This window comes from Rhinoderma darwinii, chromosome 6, assembly GCF_050947455.1.
Source record: "Rhinoderma darwinii isolate aRhiDar2 chromosome 6, aRhiDar2.hap1, whole genome shotgun sequence".
NCBI lineage: Eukaryota > Metazoa > Chordata > Amphibia > Anura > Rhinodermatidae > Rhinoderma > Rhinoderma darwinii.
In genome coordinates, this window is record NC_134692.1 from 140764568 (window position 1) to 140791348 (window position 26781).

At 37.1% G+C, this 26781-nt stretch overlaps 1 protein-coding gene across 1 annotated transcript in view; it reads left to right on the forward strand.

The window, feature by feature from the left end:
- Positions 1-26781, forward strand: part of PERCC1 (proline and glutamate rich with coiled coil 1) — a 55038-nt gene that overhangs the window by 15529 nt on the left and 12728 nt on the right. Inside the window, exon 2 of the mRNA XM_075830692.1 lies at positions 11653-11787. The gene's annotated coding sequence lies outside the window, so the exon portion shown is untranslated. The remainder of the gene's footprint in view (positions 1-11652; positions 11788-26781) is intronic.

Below are 26781 nucleotides of genomic sequence, written 5' to 3' on the forward strand. Positions count from 1 at the left end.
GATCTGGCATAGTCAGGAATAGGCCGCGATCTTGGGTTACTGGTGATCTGGCATAGTCAGGAATAGAATATGGTCGAGGGTCACTGGTGAGCTGGCATAGTCAGGAATAGGCCATGATCTTGAGTTACTGGTGATCTGGCATAGTCAGGACTAGGCTATGTTCCTGGGCTACTGGTGATCTGTCATTGCCAGGAACAGGCCATGGCCATGGGTCACTGGTAAGCTGGCATAGTCAGAAACAATTGGGAAAAATGTATTGTCATTATATGGGATCAAATTTTTAGCCAAGGTAAGAACTTAGAAGGCCATAAAAAGCACATGAAATGCTGGGATATTCCACATGGCTAGGATCTAGCATAGGACAGGCCCACATTAGCCCTTTTAGAGAATCATTTTTTCAGAGTACCTACCTGTCTGGTTATGAGTTAAGACATCCTGTCCTTCTTGGGTAGGATTACGCTGAGGAGTCACTGATTTATTCCCCTCTAAGAAAAATTTACAAAAGGGTCAACAGACAGAACTAGAAATTCATCTCATCTCCCGGGACTATAATTCTTCACGCTGTGTTGATCCAGAAGAAGCAAAAATCACAAAAAGTTAATTGCTTGGATATTAGTATTCCATGGATTAAGAGCGTTGTACATTGAACATGGGGGCAAGTGCTACCGGGCCCCTCTGCCACATAAGAAGACCGTCTGCCACATAAGACCACAGTATTATCAATAGGACATGATGGATGGGGAATTTTTCATTGAGAACCAGGGGCTTTATCTTATACATCTGCTCGGAGATACGGAGAACACAGTGTTGAACCTAAAAATTTATATCAAGGGGCAAATTCCCTTTTAAACCCTACAAATATATGAACGGGTCACATTGAAGATCAACTTACCACGTAAACCACCAAAACAACACATGATAATTCTGAGACCTGAACAGAAGGAGAGATTAGTGTCACTGGGTGTATTTCAGAGATGAAGAGAGTAACAAGATTTATTCAATTTTTTTTTTTTTTTTAAGTTTTTTATGCTGTAAAGAGTAAAAAAAAAAGTTTAATAATTACCGTCACCTAAATGGTATTCACCGTATTCCGGATTTACTTTCATGTATTATATAATGTATATTTATAGTGTTTGGGTCAGGGGTGGGTTACGGGCAGCATTGGTGGGGGGATTTATTAACTCATTAATGTGTTTGCTCAGTCATTTATTAATTTATTATGTATTTCTTTTGTTATTTAGATTTTTTTATTTTTATAAATCAATATTTCTGGGTATTTGGTCAAGACTAATAATTATAGAATTTGTAGATTTGAAAAAACTAATTATTTTTATCGTGTTTTTTTTTTTTTTTTTTTTTTTTATATACTACATTGTAAAATTACATTTTATGATCTTTTTTTTTATCATTTTCTTTTTGTAAGATGTATTTATTACTTTTGTTTTTTTTCTTTTATATTTGCCTGCATCCTTTAGAAGGTCAGAACAGGCCCCTTTAGGGTATTATAAACAGTACATTTCTTCTCCTAAATAGACCACCGATCCAGTAAGGCCTCATGCACATGACTGTAGCCGTGTGCAGGGCCAGTGATTGGGGCACGCACGGCCGCCAAGTGTCATCCGCGAGCTGCACGCAAATCACGGACCGTGCCCACATTCATTTCAATGAGCCCAGACCGCAAATGCGGTAACATGACACGCCCTATCTTTTTGCGGTCCGGGCTCCCGGCCAATGCATGGACCATGGAAACCACTTTCCTAGTTATACAGATCAGCTGTCGGCACAGGCGTCGTTACAATATTCTTCTACAAACATGATGCCCTAAACTTCAAAAAGTTCAGTGTCCAAGTCTCTGTCATTACTTACATGGATGCGCCATTGATTATTATCACCTGGAAGAAAAAAAACACAGAAATGAAAGATCAGGAGACGGAACCTCCAAATGACCTCTGTCCCCGATCCTGCAGTACTACGGGGGTAACGCTAAACAACTCCGACAACACCACACATCACAAGGGCCAGCATGGAGTGTATGATTATATAGAGGTATACTGGTTATATAGAGGTATACTGGTTATATAGAGGTATACTGGTTATATGGAGGTATACTGGTTATATGGAGGTGTGTGAGGTTATATAGAAGTATACTGGTTATATAGAGGTATGTGAGGTTATAGAGGTATACTGGTTATATAGAGGTATGTGAGGTTATAAGGAGCTATACTGGTTATATAGGTGCGTGAGGTTATATGGAGGTATACTAGTTATACAGAGATGTGTGAGGTTATATAGAGGTATGTGAGGTTGTAAGGAGATATACTGGTTATATGGTGATGTGTAGTTATATGGAGATATAATGGTTATATATAGGTGTGTGAGGTTATGTGAAGGTATACTGTTTATATGGAGGTATACTGGTTATATGGTGGCATGTGAGGTTATATAGAGTATACTGGTTATATGGAGGTATATGAGGTTTTACGGGGGTATGTGAGGCTATATAGAATTATACTGGTAATATAGAGGTGTGTGAGATTAGATGGAGATATGCTGGTAATATAGGTGCATGAGGTCATATGGAGGTATACTGGTTATATAGAGGTGTGAGGTTATATGGCGGTGTACTGGTTATATAGAGGTGTGTGAGGTCATATGGAGGTATACTGGTTATATAGAGGTGTGTGAGGTTATATGGAGGTATACTGGTTATATGGAGGTGTGTGAGGTTATCTGGAGGTATACTGGTTATATAGAGGTGTGTGAGGTTATATGGAGGTATACTGGTTATATAGAGGTGTGTGAGGTCATATGGAGGTATACTGGTTATATAGAGGTGTGTGAGGTTATATGGTGGTATACTGGTTATATAGAGGTGTGTGAGGTTATAAAGGTATACTGGTTATATGGTGATATGTGAGGTTATATGAAGGTATACAGGTTATATAGAGGTATACTGGTTATATAGAGGTGTGTGAGGAGGTATATGGAGGTCTGCTGGTTATATGGAGATGTGTGAGGTTATATGGTGGTATACTGGTTATATAGAGGTGTGTGAGGTTGTATGGAGGTATACTGGTTAGATGGAGGTATACTGGTTATATGGTGATATGTGAGGTTATATGCAGGTATACTGGTTATATAGACGTGTGTGAGTTTATCTGAAGGTATACTGATTTATATAGAGGTGTGTGAGGTTATATAGGGATATACTGGTTATATAGAGGTGTGTGAGGTTATATGGAGGTATACTGATTATATAGAGGTGTGTGAGGTTATATAGGGATACACTGGTTATACAGAGGTGTCTGAGGTAAAATGGAGATGTGTGAGGTTATATAGAGGTATACTGGTTATATAGAGGTGTGTGAGGTTATATGGAGGTATACTGGTTATATAGAGGTGTGTGAGGTTATATGGAGGTGTGTGAGGATATATGGAGGTATACTGGTTATATAGAGGTGTGAGGTTATATGGAGGTATACTGGTTATATAGAGATGCGTGAGGTTATATAGAGGTGTGTGGGGATATATGGAGGTATACTGGTTATATAGAGATGCGTGAGGTTATATGGAGGTATACTGGTTATATAGAGGTGTGAGGATATATGGAGGTATACGGGTTATATAGAGGTGTATGAGTTTATATGGAGGTATAATGGTTATATAGAGGTGTGTGAGGTTGTATAGAGGTATACTGGTCATATGGTGATGTGTGAGGTTATATGGAGGTATACTGGTTATATAGAGGTGAGTGAGGTTATATGGATGTATACTGGTTATATAGAGGTGTGTTAGGTTGTATAGAGGTATTCTGGTTATATAGAGATGTGTGAGGTTATATGGAGATATACTGGTTATACAGAGGTGTGTGAGGTTATATGGAGATGTGTGAGGTTATATGGAGATATACTGGTTATAAAGAGCTGTGTGGGGTTATATGGAGGTATACTGGTTATTTGGTGATGTGTGAGGTTATATGAAGATATACTGGTTATATAGAGGTGTGTGAGGTTATATAGAGGTATACTGGTTATATAGAGGTGTGTGAGGTTGTTTAGAGGTATGCTGGTTATATGGAGATATACTGGTTATAAGGTGATGTGTGAGGTTATATGGAGGTATACTGGTTATATGGAGGTGTGTGAGGTTATATGGAGGTATACTGGTTATATAGAGGTGTGTGAGGTTATATGGAGGTATACTGGTTATAAGGTGATGTGTGAGGTTATATGGAGGTGTGTGAGGTTATATGGAGGTATACTGGTTATATAGAGGTGTGTGAGGTTGTATAGAGGTATACAGGTTATATGGAGGTACACAGGCTGAGGAGATGTGGGTGATAACACTGAGGTATATGGAGTCACTTCACAGTATGGGGGCAGTGATGTCACTAGTCCAGGTAAACGTGTCACTCTCGTTCTCCCCCGGTGTCCGCTCTATCATAAAACCTTCCAATATACAGGGCTGCATGGTGATATTATATAGGGGGTCATCCTCTATGTATACTAATGATGAGGGGATCACCCCCAGGTATATATCGATCACCATTACATCGCAATTATACTACAGTACTAGATTATTACACCGTCCGCCATGTTCTGTATCTTAAGGTCCTATTTATTACACGTTCCGTTATGAGCCGTGAACGCGACCGCAGATTAATGCGACCGCTCGTTGATCGGCGCTCTTTTGCTTCTTTCACAAGAAGCTATGACCAGTAATGTACAGGGACGAGCGTCTATCGTCTCCCCGCTCCCGTGGGTGAATAATATATATATATATATATATATATATATATATATATATATACTCCTGTATCATTATCCGAGACGTGGCTCGTGCGGCACCTGTAGCTATGGATAACGACTTCTACATAAGTTATGATTACGCCGTGTGATCTGTCGCCTCCCGTTTGCCTTGAGCTATGCAGAGTTTAGGGCGAGTCCCAATATTTCAAGATGGCGATTTCTTCCCACCAAACTCATCTTCCCGCCAGTTGATCACCATTTTAGTTGTTGTTTGTTCCTTTAACCCATTAAAGACTGAATGAAGATCCGTATAGAGCGCGCTCACAGTCCAGTCATTATAATATTTGGGTGTGTACATATATATATATATTTCATTACAACGCTTTGTACCTTTCCAACTCGAAAGAGATCCGACCGTCTTTGATGAAGTTTACGTATGACAGTGTTGATGAGAAATGGTCCAGGCGGAGATGGCGTTAACTCGCCGGTTACCTGCTTGTGACGTCAAGCAGATTCTCGATCCGTATCCGGAATATGTCACACCCCCAACCCCACCCCATATTTTGCATCGTATACTAGAACGCATGCGTCTTGCAACTTAAAGGCGATTTTTATTTAAAAGAATCTTAAAGGGACACTCCACTCACAGAACACTATAGAATCACTCAGTGTCATGCTCCGCCCCCTCGAGCCCTGCACTAGGTATAACACAGTGTCTCAGTTACGCCTGGAGTGTTCCTTTCATCAATATACGATAAAAAGTTCTGCAACTTTCTTAAATACTTTGCATTTCAATTCCTCACCAGTTTCAAAATCTCTGCTTGTTGTCGGTGAATGTAATTTTTTTTTTTTTTTTTACATTCACAGCTGAGAGTTTGCTACAATTGTATCCAGTCTAGAGAATCCTCTGTGAGTTACACAGACTGGATATTTTACCTGCACTGATACATTGTAACAAACAGGACAAGAGAGAGATTTGTGCTGCTGTTGCGTTTCGCTCGCAGAGAAATGTCTAGACCAGATACAATTGTAACAAACCCTCAGCTGTGAGAAGTATTCGGTTATTTATACAAGAATGGTCCCATTCACTGTCAGCAAGCAGAGAAAATGCCCCCATCAAAAAATTCTTCAGTAAATACAAATCCTTGAGTCGTCCTTTTCTGTTACGTTCTTCACCCAGCTTTCCGAGGAACAGACATAAGTCGGAGTTTCTCACATCTTTGCTCTTTCCATCCCTGGCTGTGTGTGTGTCTCAGTGGGGGTTGTTCTCGGATTTTACCTTCTTTTCTATATTAGGGAATTGTCTTTTTAGCAATTATATATTATTACATGGCTGTGGTCTCCAACCTGTGGCTCTACAGCTGCTGCAAAACTACAACTCTCAGCATCCCCTGACATCCGCAGCATAAGGAGTAGGATTAGCGGTACAGAATAGAGAATCGCTTACTTAGCAACTCCCTAATACAACAGAACAGTCTCTGAGCAGAAATAATGTCCCAGACTCCGATTATAACCACCAGATGTTTATTATATAGAAAACAAGACACCGAGGCTCTCAACTTTATTATCAATCAGTCACGTCATGGCCGAAACCGAACTACAGATTGTGTATAGATCACTGATACCGTAAGGGCATGACCACACATGGCGGAATTCCTCCGCAACTGTCCGCATCGATGCCGCACAGAATCTGCGTTGCAGATTCTGCAGCGGATCTGCACAAAATGTGCAGTACATTGATGCGGACTAGCTGCTGCAGACTGCGGGAAAAGTGCTTCCCTTCTCCCTATCAGTGCAGGATAGAGAGAAGGGACAGCACTTTCCCTAGTGAAAGTAAACGATTTTCATACTTACCGGCCGTTGTCTTGGTGACGCGTCCCTCTTTCGGCATCCAGCCCGACCTCCCTGGATGACGCGCCAGTCCATGTGACCGCTGCAGCCTGTGCTTGGCCTGTGATTGGCTGCAGCCGTCACTTACACTGAAACGTCATCCTGGGAGGCCGGACTGGAGACAGACGAAGGGAGTTCTCGGTAAGTATGAACTTATATGTTTTTTTACAGATACATGTATATTGGGATCGGTAGTCACTGTCCCGGGTGCAGAAACAGTTACTGCCGATCGCTTAACTCTTTCAGCACCCTGGACAGTGACTATTTACAGACGTCTCCTAGCAACGCTCCCGTCATTACGGGAGCCCCATTGACTTCCTCAGTCTGGCTGTAGACCTAGAAATACCTAGGTCCAGCCAGAATGAAGAAATGTCAAGTTAAAAAAGCAAGACGCATCCGCAGCACACATGACATGTGCATGACAGCTGCGGACTTCATTGCGGAACTTAGAATCTCCATTGAAGTCAATGGAGAAATTCCGCCATGAGTCCGCCACTGCTCCGCAACAGACAGAGCATGCTGCGGACACCAAATTCCGCTCCGCAGCCTATGCTCCGCAGCGGAATTGTACGCATCGTGTAAACGAACACTGCTCAATTAAAGTGAAAGTCAATGGAGAAACGGCTCCGCTGCGGATTAACGCTGCGGAGTGTCCGCAGCGGAATTTAAGTGGAATTCCGCCATGTGTGAACCCGCCCTTACACACATGATAGGATTAGATACATAGTAGCACACATGATAGGATTAGATACATAGTAGCACACATGAGAAGATTAGATACATAGTAGCACACATGATAGGATTAGATACATAGTAGCACATATGATAGGATTAGATACATGGCTCAGCAGACGGTATCACATGATAGGATTAGATACATGGCTGAGCAGACAGTATCACATAGGATTAGATACATAGTATCACACATGATAGGATTAGATACACAGCTCAGCAGACAGTATCACACAGGATAGGATTAGATACATAGTATCACACATGATAGGATTAGATACACAGCTCAGCAGACCGTATCACACATCGTAGGATTAGATACAGCTGCTCAGCAGACAGTATCACACATGATAGGATTAGATACACAGCTCAGCAGATAGTATCACACATGATAGGATTAGATACACAGCTCAGCAGACCGTATCACACATCGTAGGATTAGATACAGCTGCTCAGCAGACAGTATCACACATGATAGGATTAGATACACAGCTCAGCAGACAGTATCACACATGATAGGATTAGATACACCGGCTCAGCAGATAGTATCACACATGATAGGATTAGATACACAGCTCAGCAGACAGTATCGCACATGATAGGATGAGATGAGATGCATGGCTCAGCAGACAGTATCACACATGATAGGATTAGATACATGGCTCAGCACAGTAGCAAACATAATAGAATTAGATACAGCAGTTCAGAACACAGTAAGGGTATGTGCACACATAGTGTTTTCAGGCGTATTTCGGGGCGTTTACGCCTCGAAAAAAACACCTGAAAAGTCGGAAGCAGAACGCCTACAAACATCTGCCCGTTTATTTCAATGGGAAATACGGCATTCTGTTCCGACGGGGTGTTTTTTTTACGCCTCATTTTCGAAAAAAGGCACGTAAAAAAAAGCCCTCGAAAAAGAAGTGCATGTAACTTCTTGAGCCGTTTTGGGAGCTGTTTCTCACTGACTATAGAAAAACGGCTCCAAAAACGGCCGTAAAAACCGCGAGTGGCTTAAAAAACGGCTGAAAATCAGGAGCTGTTTTCCCTTGAAAACAGCTCCGTATTTTCAGACGTTTTTGGTTAAGCGTGTGAACAGAGCCTAAAGCTGGGTTCACACGAGCACATTAACGTCTGTAATGGACGGACGTATTTCGGCCGGAAGTCCCGGACCGAACTCAGTGCAGGGAGCCGGGCTCCTAGCATCATAGTTATGTACGACGCTAGGAGTCCCTGCCCCTCCGTGGAACTAGTCCTGTACTGAAAACATGATTACAGTACGGGACAGTTGTCCTGCAGAGAGGCAGGGACTCCTAGCGTCGTACATAAGTATGATGCTAGGAGCCCGGCTCCCTGCACTGTGTTCGGTCCGGGACTTGCGCCCGAAATACGTCCGTCCATTACGGACGTTAATGTGCTCGTGTGAACCCAGCCTAAGACTAACACACACGATAGGATTAGATTCATTGGCCGCCACTTAGAGACAGTATTTGGAAGTTGCTCTCAAGCAGCAGTCAGAATCGCACCCGGCAGCACCGGAGGAAAAATACAAATTCTACTTCATCAGAACGTGGATGTCACAGCAACCTGGAGTCAGGAGAAGTGGGAAACGCCATAAATGACGTACAGGGAACGGCGGGGAATGCGATATCCTAGATTATTGCAAAAAGCATAGATTCAAATATTAAATATTACTATAAATAATAATATAAATACAATAAATAATATAAATAATAATAAAAGGTGCCATAAAAATAAAAAATGAGCGAAGAAAAAAGTACTTTTAAAAAATTAACTAAATAAAATAGGAAATTAATTACTAAAAAATAATAAAAGGTGCCATAAAAATGAATAAGGAATTCAAAATAATTTACTTCAAAAATCTAATTACATAACTTAAAAAAATAAAATACATTTTAATGAGAGAGGATTTACACAAGAAAGTTACTCAAAAATATTGGTGGTCCTGTGTCATCTGGTAAAAAAAACCAAAACATAATTGTAGTTCCTCCTTGTACTTGTCTCGGTCCACACGTCAGGTCTTCTCATCTCTCTACAAGAAGTGGGAATCAGCAGCGGGCGGGCGATCCCTCGTTATATAAGCGCTCAGACCCGTTCTGCTGCCTCGTCACGCACTTATTTTCCTTATTTGCTCTGTAAATATTTTTGCAGGCAGCAAAAACAAATAAAAACTTACAGAAAAAAACCATCTGCTGAAAACTTGTTCTTGTTTGTTTCATTTTCACACATCTTAAAGGAGAACTCCACCTCTGGAGTCAAGCTCCCTGATCCTTTTGTTTTAAAGGAACTGATGTCACAAGCCGACCCCAACCGAACCCAAGACCTAGGGGGGCACATAGTTAGATACAGACTCGAAGTCCACAACTTGGAATTTCCAATTGAAAGTTTTGTCTGGGGGCTCTGATCTTGTATCTGTAGTTAGTCCCTATGTCGGGGGGAGCCCACTGGCCCCCTGCAACAACTAACAAACAACAGATCTTAAAAGCAGTGGGGGGACACGGTGCTACTGCCCCTGAGGCAGATGAGCCCCCACCCCACTATACTTGGTTCAGGAGAGTATCAGCGGCGCCTCTCCCAACCCAATGATGTGGTCACCCCCGTATTTGCCCCCATATCCAATTCCTGATCTAGCACTTCATATCCAGTGCCTCGTCTGCAGTATAGTATGACCCATATACATTTCCTCCATATACAGTGCCTCAGCTATAGTATGCCCCCATATGCAGGGGCATAGCTAGGGGGGGCAGGCGGGGCATATGCCCCTGGCGCAGCTTAGATGGGGGCGCCCGCGCCCCCTCCTCCTGCACTATAATTGTACCTGTGTCGCAAGGACACAGGTACAATTAGAAGCAATGAATGACCGGGTACGTTCCGTGCCCGGCCATTCAGCGCCTTTCCACGAATGAAGCGACTGGTACCTTTTGTACCAGTGACGCATCCGTCGATGAAAGGCGCTGATTGTCTGACAGGGAAAGTCATCCTGCCCAGCCAATCAGCGCCTTTCATAGACGCTGCGTTCAACCCCCAGGAGACCTGCGCAGAAGAGAGCAGGTCTCCATGGCTGCCGGACGGCGTGGGAGCGGGAATAAGGGGAGTTTGAATTGTAATAAAAGTGTGCGGCAGTATCTACAGGGGGGACGACTTTGTCTACGGGGGGACTTTATCTACGGGGGGGGGGACTTTTTCTTCATGGGGGGGGGCTTCATCTACAATGGGGACTTTATCTACGGGGGGGCTTTACACGCGGGGGGGGGGGTTATATACTGGGGTGGGCTATCTATGGAGCACCATATACAGGGGTGGGCTATAGCTACAGGGGGGGCTATATAGTATATAGCCCACCTCTGTAGATATAGCCCCCCTGTAGATATAGTCACCCCTGTATATAGCCCACCCCTGTATATAGCCCACCCCTGTATATAGCCAACCCCTGTATATAGCCAAGCCCTATAGATATAGTCCCCCTGTAGATATAGTCCCCCTGTAGATATAGCCCACCCCTGTATATAGTATCCCACAAATATCTCCCCCTATAGTGCTCCACAGAAAGCCCACCCCTGTATATAGCCCCCTTGTACATATAGTCAACCCCTGTATATAGTGCTCCACAGATAGCCCACCCTGTATATAGTATATACAGGGGTGGGCTATCTGTGGAGCACTATATACAGGGGTGGACTATCTAGTGGAGCACTATATGTACAGGGGTGGGCTATATGTGGAGCACTATATACAGGGGTGGGCTATCTAGTGGAGCACTATATACAGGGGTGGGCTATATGTGGAGCACTATATACAGGGGTGGGCTATATCTACTGGGGGCTATATACAGGGTTGGGCTATACGTGGAGCACTATATACAGGGCTGGGCTATATCTACAGGGGGCTATATACAGGGTTGGGCTATACGTGGAGCACTATATACAGGGCTGGGCTATATCTACAGGGGGCTATATACAGGGTTGGGCTATACGTGGAGCACTATATACAGGGCTGGGCTATATCTACAGGGGGCTATATACAGGGGTGGGCTATCTGTAGAGCACTATAGGGGGAGTTATTTGTGGGACACTATATACAGGGGTGGGCTATATGGGGGCACTATCTACAGGGGGCTCTATGGCAGGCACTATCTACAGGGGGCACAGTGTGTGTGTGTGGGACACGGTGTATGGTGCTATTATAATTAGAGGTGCAGTGTATGGCGCTATTATATTTATGGGCGTAGTGTGTGGTATAATGATAACTTTATATTTATTTATAGGTGCAGAAATGTTGGAAAAGTGAGACACTGAGGACATGTGAGCGGCAAACTGCAGAAAAGGGCTGTGACCGGGAGAAGTCATCATAGAGGTCTGGACCGGATGGAGAAAAAGAACTAGAATCTGAGACGTCACCGGTGAGTCACTTAATGTAAATGTTTATTCTGCCTCTAATCAGCACTGTAGTCACTGTATGATCTGCAGCGAGATGATTATGATAGGATTTATTTTTGTGAAACCGCATCTCCCAGCATATCCTTATCATTGTTCGGGCCATGCTGGGAGCTGTAGTTTTACGTCGTACACACCTATACGGCAGGGGTTGCACTAAATTGAGCTGTATTTGTTCTGGTGTTGTATTCATGTACTGAGCTTGGTTCTGGTGTTGTGTATAGAACCATATTGCTTGTAAGATGTACAAATGTGTTACATAAAAAGCAATGACACGTCGTTTGGTAGAGAAAACAAACACAGCGAGGGGGAAGGAGATGTTGGGGGGGAGGGGCGCCAAACTGAATCTTTGCCCCGGGTGCTGGAGAACCTAGCTACGCCTCTGCCATATGCATTGCCTAAAACCCAGATTATGCCCCCATATACACTGCCTCAACTTGAGTGTCCCATTTGCATTGCCCCAACTAGAGAATGTGCCTCTACATACAGTGCATCAGCTACAATTTGCCCCATATACAGTGCCACACCCAGAGAGCGCCCCCTATACATTGCCCCATGTACAGTGCTTCAGCCAGAGAGTATTCCCATATACAGTCCCTCAATACGGCCGGATTCAGAAGAGCGTTGCAATCCTCGGACGTGAAAAACGGGTGACAAGTTTGTGTGAATAAGGGTAGAATTACACAAACATGTCCGTTTTGTGTGCGTAACAAACGCAGTGTATTTCTTGCATTGCAGTTCCGTGTGGCATCCGTGAATGGTGCGCGTCTACGTTTTGTACGCGCGTATGTCATCCGTATGTCACGCATTTTTTACGTCAGCAAAAAAAAAAACTGAAGGTTTTTTTTTCCCTCATCATTTCTTTAGAAACTGGTGCGTGAAAAGCACAAACAGCACACGGATGACTCGTCCATGTGCTGTGTGTGAAAATCACGCACAGCACACGGACCCATTGATTTCAATAGGGCCATTCACACACGCAGGAGTTTTCACGCACCTAGGCGCCCATTGATGTCAATTGGTGTTTGAAAAGCACGTACAGCACACAGATGCACATCCGTCTGCTGTGCGTGATTTGCGGATTAATTCCATTACAAAAAAAAGATGAAAAACGCATGCCACTCGCAAAGCACACTGATGCATAATGCAACACACGGACCAGATTCACACACGTTTTTCACGTGCGTGAATCTGATATGCTCGTGTGAATGTAGCCTAACAGTGTGCCCCATATGCATCTCCTTAGGCCAAATTCAGACGAACATAGAATACGTCCGTGTGACCGCCGTTAAAACAACGGCCGTCACATGGACGCATGTATTTCAATGGGGCCGTAGACAAGGCTGTTGTGTCAACGGACCATGTAAAGCAGGGGTCTCAAACACGCATGCGGCCCATGAGGCGGTCATCTGTGGCCCGCAGGGCTCTGTAGCTCCCTCGGTAGAGGAGAGAGCAGGCCGAAGGAGGAGTGCACTGGTGCTGCTTCATGACATCCCAGAGCAGAGCTTATACTAGTGCTCTGCTCTGAGGAAGCCCTTGACATCACTATCCATATATGTACAGTGATTTCAGGAGCAGAGCTGGAGTCCCAGTAGTAGTGTTAGTAGCGCTCTGTCTGAGACTCTGAGTCAGGGGTTGCCCCTGACATCACAGTCCATACATGGACAGTGATGACAGGAGCTAGTAGCACTCTGCCCGGGATTGCGGCTCTGGGGCTGCCCCTGACATCGCTGTCCATATATGGACAGTGATGTCAGGGGCTTCCCCAGAGTTCCGGAGCAGAGCTTATACTAGTGCTCTGCTCTGCTTCTGGTCCAGGAGGATCCCCTGACATCAGTGTCTATGGACAGTGATGTCAGGGTCTCCTCCAGCTGAGGAATCCCCGCCTAAGCATCGGCAGCGCTCTCACTGGGGATTCCACTCTTAGAGAGAGCCCCAATGGAGCTATTTACAGGGTGGGTGGCATTATCTACAGAGGGCACTGTAGTATTGTTATAGTAATGTAGTATTATAGTAATGTAGTAGTGTTATAGTAATGTAGTAGTGTTATAGTAATGTAGTATTCTTATAGTAATGTAGTGTTATAGTAATGTAGTGTTATAGTAATGTAGTGTTATAGTAATGTAGTGTTATAGTAATGTAGTATTATAGTAATGTAGTGTTATAGTAATGTAGTGTTATAGTAATGTAGTATTCTTATAGTAATGTAGTGTTATAGTAATGTAGTGTTATAGTAATGTAGTGTTATAGTAATGGAGTATTATAGTAATGTAGTGTTATAGTAATGTAGTGTTATAGTAATGTAGTGTTGTAGTGTTATAGTAATGTAGTGTTATAGTAATGTGGTGTTATAGTAATGTAGTATTACAGTAATGTAGTGTTACAGTAATGTAGTGTTACAGTAATGTAGTGTTATAGTAATGTAGTGTTATAGTAATGTAGTGTTATAGTAATGTAGTGTTATAGTAATGTAGTGTTATAGTAATGTAGTGTTATAGTAATGTAGTGTTATAGTAATGTAGTATTATAGTAATGTAGCGTTATAGTAATGTAGTGTTATAGTAATGTAGTGTTATAGTAATGTAGTGTTATAGTAATGTAGTGTTATAGTAATGTAGTATTATAGTAATGTAGTGTTATAGTAATGTAGTGTTATAGTAATGTAGTGTTATAGTAATGTAGTGTTATAGTAATGTAGTATTATAGTAATGTAGTGTTATAGTAATGTAGTGTTATAGTAATGTAGTGTTATAGTAATGTAGTGTTATAGTAATGTAGTGTTATAGTAATGTAGTGTTATAGTAATGTAGTGTTATAGTAATGTAGTGTTATAGTAATGTAGTGTTATAGTAATGTAGTGTTATTATAGTAATGTAGTGTTATAGTAATGTAGCGTTATAGTAATGTAGTGTTATAGTAATGTAGTGTTATAGTAATGTAGTGTTATAGTAATGTAGTGTTATAGTAATGTAGTGTTATAGTAATGTAGTGTTATAGTAATGTAGTGTTATAGTAATGTAGTGTTATAGTAATGTAGTGTTATTATAGTAATGTAGTGTTATAGTAATGTAGTGTTATAGTAATGTAGTATTATAGTAATGTAGCGTTATAGTAATGTAGTGTTATAGTAATGTAGTATTATAGTAATGTAGCGTTATAGTAATGTAGTGTTATTATAGTAATGTAGTGTTATAGTAATGTAGTGTTATAGTAATGTAGTGTTATAGTAATGTAGTGTTATAGTAATGTAGTGTTATAGTAATGTAGTGTTATAGTAATGTAGTGTTATAGTAATGTAGTGTTATAGTAATGTAGTGTTATAGTAATGTAGCGTTATAGTAATGTAGTGTTATAGTAATGTAGTGTTATAGTAATGTAGTGTTATAGTAATGTAGTGTTATAGTAATGTAGCGTTATAGTAATGTAGCGTTATAGTAATGTAGCGTTATAGTAATGTAGTGTTATAGTAATGTAGTGTTATAGTAATGTAGCGTTATAGTAATGTAGCGTTATAGTAATGTATTGTTATAGTAATGTAGTGTTATAGTAATGTAGTATTATAGTAATGTAGTGTTATAGTAATGTAGTGTTATAGTAATGTAGTGTTATAGTAATGTAGTATTATAGTAATGTAGCGTTATAGTAATGTAGCGTTATAGTAATGTATTGTTATAGTAATGTAGTGTTATAGTAATGTAGTGTTATAGTAATGTAGTGTTATAGTAATGTAGTGTTATAGTAATGTAGCGTTATAGTAATGTAGCGTTATAGTAATGTAGTGTTATAGTAATGTAGTGTTATAGTAATGTAGCGTTATAGTAATGTAGCGTTATAGTAATGTAGCGTTATAGTAATGTAGTGTTATAGTAATGTAGTGTTATAGTAATGTAGCGTTATAGTAATGTAGCGTTATAGTAATGTATTGTTATAGTAATGTAGTGTTATAGTAATGTAGTATTATAGTAATGTAGTGTTATAGTAATGTAGTGTTATAGTAATGTAGTATTATAGTAATGTAGTGTTATAGTAATGTAGTGTTATAGTAATGTAGTGTTATAGTAATGTAGTGTTATAGTAATGTAGTGTTATAGTAATGTAGTGTTATAGTAATGTAGTGTTATAGTAATGTAGTATTATAGTAATGTAGCGTTATAGTAATGTAGTGTTATAGTAATGTAGTGTTATAGTAATGTAGTGTTATAGTAATGTAGTGTTATAGTAATGTAGCGTTATAGTAATGTAGCGTTATAGTAATGTAGTGTTATAGTAATGTAGTGTTATAGTAATGTAGTGTTATAGTAATGTAGAGTTATAGTAATGTAGTGTTATAGTAATGTAGTGTTATAGTAATGTAGTGTTATAGTAATGTAGCGTTATAGTAATGTAGCGTTATAGTAATGTAGTGTTATAGTAATGTAGCGTTATAGTAATGTAGCGTTATAGTAATGTAGTGTTATAGTAATGTAGTGTTATAGTAATGTAGTGTTATAGTAATGTAGTGTTATAGTAATGTAGTGTTATAGTAATGTAGCGTTATAGTAATGTAGCGTTATAGTAATGTAGTGTTATAGTAATGTAGAGTTATAGTAATGTAGTGTTATAGTAATGTAGTGTTATAGTAATGTAGTGTTATAGTAATGTAGCGTTATAGTAATGTAGTGTTATAGTAATGTAGTGTTATAGTAATGTAGAGTTATAGTAATGTAGTGTTATAGTAATGTAGTGTTATAGTAATGTAGTGTTATAGTAATGTAGTGTTATAGTAATGTAGTGTTATAGTAATGTAGTGTTACAGTAATGTAGTGTTATAGTAATGTAGTGTTACAGTAATGTAGTGTTACAGTAATGTAGTGTTATAGTAATGTAGTGTTATAGTAATGTAGTGTTATAGTAATGTAGTGTTATAGTAATGTAGTGTTATAGTGATGTAGTGTTATAGTGATGTAGTGTTATAGTAATGTAGTGTTATAGTAATGTAGTGTTATAGTAATGTAGCGTTATAGTAATGTAGCGTTATTATAGTAATGTAGTGTTATAGTAATGTAGTGTTATAGTAATGTAGTGTTATAGTAATGTAGTGTTATAGTAATGTAGTGTTATAGTAATGTAGTGTTATAGTAATGTAGTGTTATAGTAATGTAGTGTTATTATAGTAATGTAGTGTTATAGTAATGTAGTGTTATAGTAATGTAGTGTTATAGTAATGTAGTGTTATAGTAATGTAGTGTTATAGTAATGTAGTATTATAGTAATGTAGTGTTATAGTAATGTAGTGTTATAGTAATGTAGTAGTGTTATAGTAATGTAGCGTTATAGTAATGTAGTGTTATAGTAATGTAGTGTTATAGTAATGTAGTGTTATAGTAATGTAGTGTTATAGTAATGTAGTGTTATAGTAATGTAGTGTTATAGTAATGTAGTGTTATAGTAATGTAGTGTTATAGTAATGTAGTGTTATAGTAATGTAGTGTTATTATAGTAATGTAGTGTTATAGTAATGTAGCGTTATAGTAATGTAGTGTTATAGTAATGTAGCGTTATAGTAATGTAGCGTTATTATAGTAATGTAGCGTTATAGTAATGTAGTGTTATAGTAATGTAGTGTTATAGTAATGTAGTGTTATAGTAATGTAGTGTTATAGTAATGTAGTGTTATAGTAATGTAGTGTTATAGTAATGTAGTGTTATAGTAATGTAGTGTTATTATAGTAATGTAGTGTTATAGTAATGTAGTGTTATAGTAATGTAGTGTTATAGTAATGTAGTGTTATAGTAATGTAGTGTTATAGTAATGTAGTATTATAGTAATGTAGTGTTATAGTAATGTAGTGTTATAGTGATGTAGTGTTATAGTAATGTAGTGTTATAGTAATGTAGTGTTATAGTAATGTAGTGTTATAGTAATGTAGTAGTGTTATAGTAATGTAGCGTTATAGTAATGTAGTGTTATAGTAATGTAGTGTTATAGTAATGTAGTGTTATAGTAATGTAGTGTTATAGTAATGTAGTGTTATAGTAATGTAGTGTTATAGTAATGTAGTGTTATAGTAATGTAGTGTTATAGTAATGTAGTGTTATAGTAATGTAGTGTTATTATAGTAATGTAGTGTTATAGTAATGTAGTGTTATAGTAATGTAGTGTTATAGTAATGTAGTGTTATAGTAATGTAGTGTTATAGTAATGTAGCGTTATAGTAATGTAGCGTTATAGTAATGTAGCGTTATAGTAATGTAGTGTTATAGTAATGTAGTGTTATAGTAATGTAGTGTTATAGTAATGTAGTGTTATAGTAATGTAGTGTTATAGTAATGTAGCGTTATAGTAATGTAGCGTTATAGTAATGTAGCGTTATAGTAATGTAGCGTTATAGTAATGTAGTGTTATAGTAATGTAGTGTTATAGTAATGTAGTGTTATAGTAATGTAGTGTTATTATAGTAATGTAGTGTTATAGTAATGTAGTGTTATAGTAATGTAGTGTTATAGTAATGTAGTGTTATAGTAATGTAGTGTTATAGTAATGTAGTGTTATAGTAATGTAGTGTTATAGTAATGTAGTGTTATAGTAATGTAGTGTTATAGTAATGTAGTGTTATAGTAATGTAGTGTTATAGTAATGTAGTGTTATAGTGATGTAGTGTTATAGTAATGTAGTGTTATAGTAATGTAGTGTTATAGTAATGTAGTGTTATAGTAATGTAGTGTTATAGTAATGTAGTGTTATAGTAATGTAGTGTTATAGTAATGTAGTGTTATAGTAATGTAGTGTTATAGTAATGTAGTGTTATAGTAATGTAGTGTTATAGTAATGTAGTGTTATAGTAATGTAGTGTTATAGTAATGTAGTGTTATAGTAATGTAGCGTTATAGTAATGTAGCGTTATAGTAATGTAGCGTTATAGTAATGTAGCGTTATAGTAATGTAGCGTTATAGTAATGTAGCGTTATAGTAATGTAGCGTTATAGTAATGTAGCGTTATAGTAATGTAGCGTTATAGTAATGTAGCGTTATAGTAATGTAGCGTTATAGTAATGTAGCGTTATAGTAATGTAGCGTTATAGTAATGTAGCGTTATAGTAATGTAGCGTTATAGTAATGTAGTGTTATAGTAATGTAGTGTTATAGTAATGTAGTGTTATAGTAATGTAGTGTTACAGTAATGTAGTGTTATAGTAATGTAGTGTTATAGTAATGTAGTGTTACAGTAATGTAGTGTTATAGTAATGTAGTGTTATAGTAATGTAGCGTTATAGTAATGTAGCGTTATAGTAATGTAGTGTTATAGTAATGTAGTGTTATAGTAATGTAGTGTTATAGTAATGTAGTGTTATAGTAATGTAGTGTTACAGTAATGTAGTGTTATAGTAATGTAGTGTTATAGTAATGTAGTGTTATAGTAATGTGGTGTTATAGTAATGTGGTGTTATAGTAATGTAGTGTTATAGTAATGTAGTGTTATAGTAATGTAGTGTTATAGTAATGTAGCGTTATAGTAATGTAGCGTTATAGTAATGTAGTGTTATAGTAATGTAGTGTTATAGTAATGTAGTGTTATAGTAATGTAGTGTTATAGTAATGTAGTGTTATAGTAATGTAGTGTTATAGTAATGTAGTGTTATAGTAATGTAGTGTTATAGTAATGTGGTGTTATAGTAATGTGGTGTTATAGTAATGTGGCGTTATAGTAATGTAGCGTTATAGTAATGTAGCGTTATAGTAATGTAGTGTTATAGTAATGTAGTGTTATAGTAATGTAGTGTTATAGTAATGTAGTGTTATAGTAATGTAGTGTTATAGTAATGTAGTGTTATAGTAATGTAGTATTATAGTAATGTAGTGTTATAGTAATGTAGTGTTATAGTAATGTAGTGTTATAGTAATGTAGTGTTATAGTAATGTAGTGTTATAGTAATGTAGTGTTATAGTAATGTAGTGTTATAGTAATGTAGTGTTATAGTAATGTAGTGTTGTAGTGTTGTAGTGTTATAGTAATGTAGTGTTATAGTAATGTGGTGTTATAGTAATGTAGTGTTATAGTAATGTAGTGTTATAGTAATGTAGTGTTATAGTAATGTAGTGTTGTAGTGTTATAGTAATGTAGTGTTATAGTAATGTAGTGTTATAGTAATGTAGTGTTATAGTAATGTAGTGTTATAGTAATGTAGTGTTATAGTAATGTAGTGTTATAGTAATGTAGTGTTATAGTAATGTGGTGTTATAGTAATGTAGTGTTGTAGTGTTATAGTAATGTAGTGTTATAGTAATGTAGTGTTATAGTAATGTGGTGTTATAGTAATGTAGTGTTATAGTAATGTAGCGTTATAGTAATGTAGTGTTATTATAGTAATGTAGTGTTATAGTAATGTAGTGTTATAGTAATGTAGTGTTATAGTAATGTAGTGTTACAGTAATGTAGTGTTATAGTAATGTAGTGTTACAGTAATGTAGTGTTATAGTAATGTAGTGTTATAGTAATGTAGTGTTATAGTAATGTAGTGTTATAGTAATGTAGTGTTATAGTAATGTAGTGTTATAGTAATGTAGTGTTATAGTAATGTAGTGTTATAGTAATGTAGTAGTGTTATAGTAATGTAGTATTCTTATAGTAATGTAGTGTTATAGTAATGTAGTGTTATAGTAATGTAGTGTTATAGTAATGTAGTGTTATAGTAATGTAGTGTTATAGTAATGTGGTGTTATAGTAATGTAGTGTTATAGTAATGTAGCGTTATAGTAATGTAGTGTTATTATAGTAATGTAGTGTTATAGTAATGTAGTGTTATAGTAATGTAGTGTTATAGTAATGTAGTGTTATAGTAATGTAGTGTTGTAGTGTTATAGTAATGTAGTGTTATAGTAATGTAGTGTTATAGTAATGTGGTGTTATAGTAATGTAGTGTTATAGTAATGTAGTGTTATAGTAATGTAGTGTTATAGTAATGTAGTGTTGTAGTGTTATAGTAATGTAGTGTTATAGTAATGTAGTGTTATAGTAATGTGGTGTTATAGTAATGTAGTGTTATAGTAATGTAGTGTTATAGTAATGTAGTGTTATAGTAATGTAGTGTTATAGTAATGTAGCGTTATAGTAATGTAGTGTTATTATAGTAATGTAGTGTTATAGTAATGTAGTGTTATAGTAATGTAGTGTTACAGTAATGTAGTGTTATAGTAATGTAGTGTTACAGTAATGTAGTGTTATAGTAATGTAGTGTTATAGTAATGTAGTGTTATAGTAATGTAGTGTTATAGTAATGTAGTGTTATAGTAATGTAGTGTTATAGTAATGTAGCGTTATAGTAATGTAGTGTTATAGTAATGTAGTGTTATAGTAATGTAGTGTTATAGTAATGTAGTGTTATAGTAATGTAGTGTTATAGTAATGTAGTGTTATAGTAATGTGGCGTTATAGTAATGTAGCGTTATAGTAATGTAGCGTTATAGTAATGTAGTGTTATAGTAATGTAGTGTTATAGTAATGTAGTGTTATAGTAATGTGGCGTTATAGTAATGTAGCGTTATAGTAATGTAGCGTTATAGTAATGTAGTGTTATAGTAATGTAGTGTTATAGTAATGTAGTGTTATAGTAATGTAGTGTTATAGTAATGTAGTGTTATAGTAATGTAGTGTTATAGTAATGTAGTATTATAGTAATGTAGTGTTATAGTAATGTAGTGTTATAGTAATGTAGTGTTATAGTAATGTAGTGTTATAGTAATGTAGTGTTATAGTAATGTAGTGTTATAGTAATGTAGTGTTATAGTAATGTAGTGTTATAGTAATGTAGTGTTATAGTAATGTAGTGTTATAGTAATGTAGTGTTATAGTAATGTAGTGTTATAGTAATGTGGTGTTATAGTAATGTAGTGTTATAGTAATGTAGTGTTATAGTAATGTAGTGTTATAGTAATGTAGTGTTATAGTAATGTAGCGTTATAGTAATGTAGTGTTATTATAGTAATGTAGTGTTATAGTAATGTAGTGTTACAGTAATGTAGTGTTATAGTAATGTAGTGTTATAGTAATGTAGTGTTATAGTAATGTAGTGTTATAGTAATGTAGTGTTATAGTAATGTAATGTAGTGTTATAGTAATGTAGTGTTATAGTAATGTAATGTAGTGTTATAGTAATTCAAATAACTACTTGATTAATAATACTTTTGTATTGTATCACATATGAAAGTAATGCGGCGTCAACGTCACATTTTTTCTGTGCGGCCCATGTAACCGGTCGAGACCCCTGGTGTGAAGGGTCCGTTGAAAAATAGAACATGTCTTATTTTCTTCCATTTTCTCTCGATCCCTCCATAGACCCAAGTCTATGGGGATCCGTGAAAACTGAACCCGCACGGTGCAACTTGGACGTAAAAAACGAATGTTTGTCACTTCTGAGTTTGCACTGGTTTGTGTGAATCTGACCTGAGGGTGCCCCTTTATACAGCACACCATCCATCGTTTGCCCCATATACAGTGTCGTCCTGTTATCAGAGTCCTCAGGTTCGGGGTAAGGTAAGTGTGATGATCGGCGCGGTTGTCAGTTCCAGACTGGTACGGTGGAAAAGTACAGGCGGGTGGGTACTTGTCATACAGAAGATATATTATCATCCTGACATTGCTGGCCACGTATTACCTTTGGCGCTCCTCATCTCTGGTGCTCCAGGCACTGGGCGGGGGGTTTGTGACAGTGTGTCATGTCTGTCTGATCTGGAGAAACCAGTTACTGTGGTTCGGGTGGGTAAACACGTGAAATATCATCTGTTAACCCTTTCACAGCTGCATGTGTGCGACTACGCACAGTCAAAAGTGTAGCAACAAAAGAAGTACAAGTTAAGGCAGACAGACCAAGATGGCCACCACCTGCCCAATGCGCGTTTTGCCGTTGCGTCTTCTGGGGCGCAGGTTAGTGAATGACGCAGAGTATTTATATAAGAATGGGCCAATTAAAAGTGGGATGATTACCTGGACGGGTGGGATAACGAGCCTCTGGACACTTTTTTTTATGCTTTTACACTTTAGACTGCGCATACTAGCACCTCGCGGAAACGTAGATGTAGAAAATCAAATACCAAGCCAAAAATCATCGTAACACTGCGATCGCCACAAGGGGGAGCCAACAGGCTGTCGTAGGGGGCCGCCCCCCTCGTACTAACAGCTTAGATGCCGCGGTTGCTATTGACCACGGCATCTAAGTGGTTAAACAGCTTGGATCGGAGCTATATATCTGTATATAACTTGGTGACAACCAATATGGCCGTCATTACAGCTCCTATAGGGGTTGTTATTCAGCTTTCCTAGCGTCCTGAATAGCAGAGCTGTGTAGTTCTGCAGAAATATGAGATCAGGGGAAGAGTAATGAGACAAGAAGCTGATTCGCCATTCAGGAGACTGGGACAGTTGGGTGACATCCTCATATCGGCAATTTTGTAAGTCACCCAACTTCCAAGAAACAGATTTAACTATAAAATGATTGATATTCAAATTTTTTGGGGACGTTTTTGCTTACAAAAAGGGAATCGTTCTTTCTGGGGAGAGTAATCATTTTTGCACGATGGAGAAGTACGCAGCTGTCAGCAGAAAATGTATGTCAGCAGCAGCAGCGACCCTTCTCCTAGTAATGACTCCGAACTGTGATTCAGGCACGACTGGCATATTATCATCCAGTGCAGTGCTGACACTACATGTGATGTGGGCAGTGATGTGGGCGGCATACAACCAGAATTCTTCTGTCTGTGCCCCAGCTGCAGTGGTATCTCTGTTTCCAGCTCCACCATTCTTACACATCATGTTAATGCAACATTTGAGAACTAAACGAAAGGAAATTTTAAGCTCTGCACCCATTCATAGCCCTTCTTATGCAAACTACTCACTTACTACTTGTCACAGCTGAGGGTTTGTTACAATTGTATACAGTCTAGACAATACTCTATGTTAAAATGCATTAACAGCACAATTCTCTCTCCTGTCCTGGTAAGTTCGTTACAATGTATCAGCCTGGAGTCCAGGCAATTATCTTCACAGAGGATTGTTTAGACAGGATACAACTGTAACACACACTCCGCTGTGACAAATATTGTGTCTGTAGGGATTTTTAGCTTAAACTATGTTTCCATTCACTAACCGCAAGTAGAGATTTTGAAAATATTAAGGAATTCATTGTTTTTCCTATAAGATATGATAGAGATTGCATGTGACATGTGAATTATTGTGATGATGGATATAATGAGAAGTGGCGGGTGAGGTTTGTATGTAATCTGATTCTAGAATACGGATAGAATTGGGACTTGTGTGTAACTTTCCTCGTGTCTCACTCAGCAGTTCAGCACCATGGACAGGTAACAACAGGAGGAAAGTGAGGTCTGATAACATCAACACCTCCAGATCTAGCACTCCCCCCAGTGGATGGACTGCATTATTACACCACTAATTATAACCACATGTCAGAAACCTATTCCAGTCACAATTTATATTAACATGGTGAATATAGCTACTATAATACTGCCCCTATATACAAGAATATAACTACTATAATACTACCCCTATATCCAAGAATATAACTACTATAATACTGCCCCCTATATACAATAATATAACTACTATAATACTGCCCCTATATACAAGAATATAACTACTATAATACTGCTCCTATATACAAGAATATAACTACTATAATACTGCTCCTATATACAAGAATATAACCACTATAATACTGCTCCTACATACAAGAATATAACTACTATAATACTGCTCCTATATACAAGAATATAACTACTATAATACTGCTCCTATATACAAGAATATAACCACTATAATACTACCCCTATATACAAGAATATAACTACTATAATACTGCCCCTATATACAAGAATATAACTACTATAATACTGCCCTCTATATACAAGAATACAACTACTATACTACTGCTCCTATATACAAGAATATAACTACTATAATACTGCCCCTATATACAAGAATATAACTACTATAATACTGCTCCTATATACAAGAATATAACTACTATAATACTGCCCCTATATACAAGAATATAACTACTATAATACTGCCCCCTATGTACAAGAATATAACTACTATAATACTACCCCTATATACAAGAATATAACTACTATAATACTGCTCCCTAAATACAAGAATAGAACTACTATAATACTGCCCTCTATATACAAGAATATAACTACTATAATACTGCCTCCTATATACAAGAATATAACTACTATAATACTGCCTCTATATACAAGAATATAAATACTATAATACTGCCCCCTATATACAAGAATATAACTACTATAATACTGCCCCTATATACAAGAATATAACTACTATAATACTGCCCCCTATGTACAAGAATATAACTACTATAATACTGCTCCTATATACAAGAATATAACTACTATAATACTGCCCTCTATATACAAGAATATAACTACTATAATACTGCCCTCTATATACAAGAATATAACTATAATACTGCCTCCTATATACAAGAATATAACTACTATAATACTGCCTCTATATACAAGAATATAAATACTATAATGCTGCCCCTATAAACAAGAATATAACTACTATAATACTGCCCCTATAAACAAGAATATAACTACTATAATACTGCTCCCTATAAACAAGAATATAACTACTATAATACTGCCCTCTATATACAAGAATATAACTACTATAATACTGCTCCTATATACAAGAATATAACTACTATAATACTGCCCCCTATATACAAGAATATAACTACTATAATACTGCCCCTATAAACAAGAATATAACTACAATAATACTGCCCCTATAAACAAGAATATAACTACTATAATACTGCTCCCTATAAACAAGAATATAACTACTATAATACTGCTCCTATATACAAGAATATAACTACTGTAATACTGCCCCCTATATACAAGAATATAACTACTATAATACTGCCCCCTATATACAAGAATATAACTACTATAATACTGCCCCCTATGCACAAGAATATAACTACTATAATACTGCCCCTATATACAAGAATATAACTACTATAATACTGCCCCTATATACAGGAATGTAACTACTATAATACTGCCCCCTATATACAAGAATATAACTACTATAATACTGCCCCTATATACAAGAATATAACTACTATTATACTGCCCCTATATACTAGAATATAACTACTATAATACTGCCTCCTATATACAAGAATATAACTACTATAATACTGCCCCCTATATACAAGAATATAACTAATATAATACTGCTCCTATATACAAGAATATAACTGCTATAATACTGCCTCCTATATATAACTACTATAATACTGCCCCCTATATACAAGAATATAACTACTATAATACTGCCCCCTATATACAAGAATATAACTGCTATAATACTGCCCCTATATACAAGAATATAACTACTATAATACTGCACCTATATACAAGAATATAACTACTGTAATACTGCCCCCTATATACAAGAATATAACTACTATAATACTGCCCCCTATATACAAGAATATAACTACTATAATACTGCCCCCTATGCACAAGAATATAACTACTATAATACTGCCCCTATATACAAGAATATAACTACTATAATACTGCCCCTATATACAGGAATATAACTACTATAGTACTGCCCCCTATATACAAGAATATAACTACTATAATACTGCCCCTATATACAAGAATATAACTACTATTATACTGCCCCTATATACAAGAATATAACTACTATAATACTGCCTCCTATATACAAGAATATAACTACTATAATACTGCCCCCTATATACAAGAATATAACTAATATAATACTGCCCCTATATACAAGAATATAACTACTATAATACTGCCTCCTATATATACAAGAATATAACTACTATAATACTGCCCCTATATACAAGAATATAACTACTATAATACTGCCCCCTACATACAAGAATATAAC